The sequence below is a fragment of the Solanum dulcamara genome, chromosome 6, assembly GCF_947179165.1.
Source record: "Solanum dulcamara chromosome 6, daSolDulc1.2, whole genome shotgun sequence".
In the NCBI taxonomy this organism is placed as follows: Eukaryota; Viridiplantae; Streptophyta; class Magnoliopsida; order Solanales; family Solanaceae; genus Solanum; species Solanum dulcamara.
Window position 1 is genome coordinate 22,549,494 of NC_077242.1, and position 6,922 is coordinate 22,556,415.

The window sequence follows — 6,922 nt, forward strand, 5'->3', positions numbered from 1 at the left end:
TAGGAATGACTTTACTTTTGAAATTTTTCTAAGTGTTTTGGAGGTTCTACGGGTCCTTTTTCAAGTAGTAAGAATTTTTACGAGTCGTAATCAAGACTCATAGAAAAGACACCAAAGACAGAAATTTTTCTAAGTGTTTCAAGGTTCTATGGGTAGTTTCTACGACTCGTACAAATCTCTATGGGTCATAATGTTGACCTGTAACTTCTGATGGTCTAGCAACCTTTAATAAAATGGTCATAACTTCTTACTCCGACTTAAAATGAGGCAAATTTGGTGGAGTTGGAAAGAAGACTCAAAGACCTTTAATTGGATAAGTAATGAGACATCTAATTCGTTATATTATAGGATATAGGTGCATTGGAAGTTGACCCAAGTAAGATCTTATGTCGAAACTCAATCTGTAAGAAATCTTTCAACTCAACTTAGTGCTAGAGGATTATTGTGACCCTCATTCACTTCAAATACACCTCAAACCCTAAAGAATCAATCATAACAATTATATTATAGTAGAATTTATTGGGTTCTGGCCTATACACATACCAAGAATGGTTCGGGTCTTAGCGTAGAAATTTTCAGAGTGTTACAATATCTGTCCCTTGGGATCATTCGTACCCGAATGATGACCAATATAAGGATTTACCCAAGGTATGAATACATCACCAGAACTCAAAAGATTCTAATCCAAGATTAACTCACTTAATTTCTCAACTCAGGAAGGGACTAATTAAAAGATAAGAGTAGGAATAGTACCTTCAACATTGACACTAGGAGAAACAAATAAATACGGGTATTTGGCTTTCATATCTTCCTCGGCTTCCCATGTAGCTTCCTCAACGAATTGATTTCTCCATAGAACTTAACTGAAGCAACCTATTTGGTCTTCAATTTACGAACTAGTCGATCAAGAATTTGGACGGAAATCTCCTCATAGGATAAACTATCTTTCTCTCCAATGTTTTCTGTAGAAAAAATGAGTGAATCATTTCCCAATCATTTCTTAAGCATAGAAATATGGAGCACCTGATGAACGACATCTAACCCTGGTAGAAGCTCTAACTCATAAGCGATGTTGCCGACTTTCCTTATAATCTGGTAAGGACCAATGTATTGGGGACTCAATTTTCCTTTCCTCTAAAATATCATAACTCCCTTCATGGGAGAAACTTTTAGGTACACCCAACGATTTACCTCAAACTCCAAGTCTCTCCTCCTAACATCAGTGTAGGACTTTTGACGACCTTGCGCAGTCTTTAACCTTTCTTGGATAATCTTCACTTTTTTCATAGCTTGATGAACTAAGTCTGGTCCAGTTAACTCAGCTTCACCAACCTCGAACTAAGTTTGGTCCAATCAACTCAGTTTCACCAACCTCGAACCAAATAATTGGTGATCTACACCTCCTCCCATAAAAAGCCTCATATAGAGCCATTTGAATGCTTGAATGAAAGCTATTATTATAAGCAAATTCAATAAGTGTCAAGTGGTCATCCCAATTACCTATGAAATTGATTACACAAGCTCTCAACATATCCTCAAGGGTCTGAATAGTATGCTCTACCTGACCATCTGTCTAAGGATGGAAAGTGGTACTAAGATTACCTTCGAACCCAAACCTTTCTAGAATAGCTTCCTTAACTGAGTAATAAATTGAGCTATATCCGAGATGATGACAAAAGAACCCCATGAAGTCCGACAATTTCTCGAAAGTATAATTTGGCATAGTTTTTTGCGATGTTCATATTATTAACAAGTAAGAAATGGGCTGATTTGTTCATCCTGTCCACAATCACCTAAATAGAGTCATGTTGCCTGTAGGATCGTGGTAAACCTGTATGAATTCCATATTTATCATCTCTCACTTCCATTCTGGAATCTCAATGTTCTAAGCCACTCTACAAGGCCTTTGGTGCTCAACTTTTACTTGTTGGCAGTTCGGATACTTGGAAACAAACTCTGTTATATCTCTCTTCATTCCACTCCACCAATATACTTCTCTTAAGTCGTGGTACATCTTTGTAGAACCTGGATATATGGAATAACTGGAGCTATGGGCCTCTGCCATAATTCTTTCTCTAATGTTATCAACACTTGGAACACACAACCTCCCTTGATACCTCAACATTCCATCCCCCCTTTGGTAAAAGCCATTACCTTCTACTTGTGGACATTATCTTTCAATTGGAGGAGAATGGGATCTTGATCTAGGATTTCTTTTACCTCTACAACTAGAGATGATTCTACCTCATTCTGAACAATGGTACCACCATTACTAGTATCAATAAGTTGAACTCCTAAATATGTAGGCTTATGCACCTCTTTAGTCAACTCCCTTTTTCCCTTTTCCACATGAGCAGTACTCCCCATAGACAATCTGCTAAAAGCATCAGCAACACATTAGCTTTACTTGGGTGGTAAAAAATGCTCATATCATAATCCTTAACTATCTCAAGACATCTCATCTGCCTCAGGTTCAGCTCTTTTAGAGTAAATACATACTGTAGTCTCTTTTGGTCTGTGGACACATCAATATGCACACCATAGAGATAGTGACGCCAAATCTTGAGAGAGAATACTACGACTGCTAACTCAAAGTCATGAGTCGGGGAGTTCCTCTCATGAATTTTAAGTTTCCTGGTAGCATAGGAAATAACCTTACCCTTCTGCATCAATACACAACCCAATCCAACTCTAGATGCATCACAATAGATAGCAAGTCCACATGTCCCCTCGAGTAGGGACAAATTAGAGCAGTAGTCAACCTTGTTTTTAGCTCTTGAAAACTTTTCTCGTTAGCTTCTGACCATTGGAACTTAGTCTTCTTCTGAGTCAGCTTAGTCAATGTTGATGATATAGATGAAAATCCCTCAATAAACCTCTGATAGTAACAAGCCAAACCCAAGAAACTCTTTATATCTATCGGGGATGTGGGCCTGGACCAGTTCTTTACCGCTTCAATCTTCTGCGAATCAACTCGTATACCCTTACCAGATAAAACCTGGCCTAAGAATGCCACAAAACCAAGCCAAAATTCAAACTTTGAAAACTTAGCATACAACTCCCTATCTTTGAGAGTCTGAAGAACAATTCTGAGATGATTGACATGCTCCTCCTTATATCTAGGGTAGACCAATATGTTGTCGATGAACAATCACAAACATGTCTAAATACTTTTTGAACACTCGATTCATCAAGTCCATAAATATTTTAGGGGCGTTAGTCAAACCAAAAGACATAACAAGAAACTTGAAGTGACCATACCGAGTTTGTAAAGTGGTCTTTGTTATGTCACATTCTCTCACTTTCAATTGGTGGTAGCTTGATCTAAGGTATATCTTTGAGAAGCAAGTGGCACCCTGAAGCTGGTCAAACATATCATTTATCCTGGAAAGGGGATACTTGTTTTTTATGGTGACCTTGTTCAATTGATGATAGTAAATGCACATTCTCAATGATCCATTCTTCTTTCATACAAAGAGGATAGGAGTGCCCGAAAGTGAGACACTTGGCCTAATAAATCCCTTATCTAGGAGATCTTTCAGTTGCTCTTTTAACTCAGCCGGAGCCATTCTATATGAAGGAATAGAGATAGGCTGGGTATCAGGAAGGACATCAACCCCAAAGTCAATCTCTCTATCAGGAGGGACTCTGGGCAGATCTTCAAAAAACACCTCAGGAAACTTATTCACAATTGGGACTAACTCGAAAGTAGGGGACTCAACAATATCATCTTTGATTCTAATGATGTGATAGATACACCCTTTAGAGATAAACTTACCCTTAGGCACAACAAGACTACTCTTCCATTCTAAGGCAGGTTCATTTGGGAATTTGAACTTAACAATCCAAGTCCTACAATAAACAGACGCATAGCAGGCCTAAAGCTAGTCCATGCTAAAAGTCACATCAAAATCAACCATGTCCATCTCAACTAAGTTAGTCATGGTATGTTTGTGATAGATTGACACAGTACAATCTCTGTAGACCCTCTCAGCTAAGATAGATTCACCAATAGGGGTAGACACACTGAAAGGCTCAAGAAGACACTCAGGGATTCTATCAAAATTATTAGCCACATAAGGGGTCAAAAATAACAATGTGGCACCCAGGTCAAGCAAAGAATAACAATCAAAAGAGAAGTCTCGAAGCATACCAGTGACAACATCTGGTGAATTCTCCTAATCCTGGAGATTAGCCATAGCATATAAGCAGTTTGAACCTCCACCCGTACCTATAATGGTACCTCTATGATTACCTCGAGTTGGGGGTGTCGCATCAGAGGATTGGGCTCTATCGCCCCACATCGGACACTGCCACTGAAAATTGCCTATCTTACCATATTTGTAACAGCCATTACTTCCATATCAACATTTTCCCAAGTGGATTTTGCCACATCTACTGCAAAATGGCTTTCCCTTCGGACCTGGAGCCACACTAGCTTGGGTATGAGAACCCTAAGCCCTAAAGTTTTGGTGGCTTTATTCCTTCTGATCATACTTGTGGCTGGGGGCAGGTGCACTTATTGTCGATTAAGCATAGTTTGAACACCTTTTTTGGAAGAAGGACCTGTTGCCCTTACCTTGTCTCTGCTTATTCTCATGCCTAGCTGATTTGGCCTTCTAACTCAAGTGCTGTTCTCTGTCTATCTTCTTGTCATTCACCACATCTTTGATCTGATATGAAACCAACTCAACCCCCTCAATCTCAGTAACATGCATTGCTTTCAGTATTTTCCACATCTCATCGATAAAGTTCTGGGGTCCTCCCCAACCTTAGAACCCGTAAAAACTGGTGGGTTCATTTTCAAGAAGTCTCTAATCCTCATGGAAACAGATAGGTCTTGCGAACTAGAGCTAGGAGCTGGTGAACTTTGGCTACCATTTTGGGCAGCTACTAATTGAGTGAGCATAGCAATCGCCCCTAAAAAATCGGCCTCTAAAGTTGTTGCAGGCTGAGTAGTAGGCACTTGGGTTTCCTCCATAGATCGGGAAGGTCAATCCCTAGTTCTTACTCTAGAAGGTGGGAGCATCTCACATTGAGGGATCTTGGTGCTGGCGGCGTTCCTCTAGCGATAAGTTTTGGAGGCATTATCTGCAAACGCGCAACACACGAATTAGGGAGGAACTTTTAGAGTTAAACTCTTTCAAACGAACTCAGAATATGAAGAAGTGAAATAATTCCTAATGTCCTATATCCTCCTGATTATAATTGTGGTGCATGACACATCCATAAATAAGACTCTACTAGAAAAGGCTTCATAGACATAGGATTCTTGAATTCTGTGCTCTGATACCAAGTTTGTAATGCCCCAAGAGAGTACCCTAGGTGAGGCCAGCACTTAAAGACCATTGCTGGTCCCAAGTGAACCACTGGATTCGATTACACATTAAATCACTCAGCAAAAGACTCAAAATAAGTTTAAAAGACATTCAAGTGGGCTAACCAAATCAACATTTCGAGGAGAACAATATATTTTAAACAAATCTCAAATCAACTCCATATCATAAGGATAATTTTGAAAACCAAAACATCTACTCAACACTATCATCTATCTGTCTATGAAGCCTCTAATACTATCCAGAAGGTGCCAATGACAAGTCCATGGCTACCCAAAAGAAATACTCAAAGAAAAGATAACTAACGCAGAGTGCCTCCGGATGCAAGGAGGACTCACCAAATTTTATAGTAGAAGTGATCGTCAATGATGAGCCTGTTAAGAATATCTAACACTTGTATCTACATCATGAAATGATGTAGACCAAATGGCGTCAGTACATGAAATGTATGAGTTTGTAAAATGGCAAGAAGGAGAAACAATCAATAACACTTACCTCAAGCTTATCAATCAACTCAAAGGCTATGCAAAAATTTAGAATTTAGCAAATATTTCTCAAACCGACTCAATTATCTACAATCTCAATCAAACAATCCTATCGTGCAAGATCATATCCTAATTCTCTAGCCGGGAACCATCACCTATGAGCGAGTGATGTACAACGAAGCGGTGTCATTGACACACCTATCCAATACCTTGCCAGAGTGAATGCCGAATCACTATCATTGGATCCACAATCAATCAAAGTCCATCATTTTGGGACTTAAGAGTATTAACCCTCCATGCTAAGCTAGCGACGTAGTTCATAGAAATTGAGTTATAATTACATTCTTATCTAATTCGCTGCTCAATACTCCTTTCTAGACTCAATATGCTCATAAAACTCAAATCAATCAGTTTACATGTCACGCCCCGAGAGGATACCCTAGTTGTGGATGGCACTTAGAGATCATTGCTGGCCCCAAGTGAACCACTTGATTTGATCACTCGTTCAATCATTCAGCGGAAGACTCAACTCAATATAAATTTAACTCAAGTGGGCATTTTAAAAATCTTCATCAATAAGTAAATAATAGATTTAAAATACTCAAAATATAATATACTCAATGTCATAAACTCAATAATAAAATTATGGTACAAAATAGATTCTGAAAGAATCGTTCTACTTAGCTCTACTCTGTCTGTGAAGCCTCTAATTGACTCATAACAAGGTGCCGAGACAAGTTCATGGCTATCTCAAAGAACTACTAAATAATAAAGGAACGACTGGAAAGAAAGAAGCTCCTCCGAATGCAAAGAGGTCTCACCAAAACTAGATAAGTAGATCCTCAACGGTGTGCCTGTTGATGATCTCTAATACCTGTGTCTGTATCATAAAATGATGCAGGCTAAATAGCAACAGTACATGGAATGTACGAGTATGTAATATAGCTGAAAGAGAACTTACTCAAAGATACTCAACTCGACTCAAGGAACTCCACTATGAAAATAACTCAACTCAATAAAGATGCAAGTTCAAAAATATGTAATGTCTTTCAATTGACTAAATCGTAGTTTTTCAAAATGACTCACTCGTATTCAATCTAA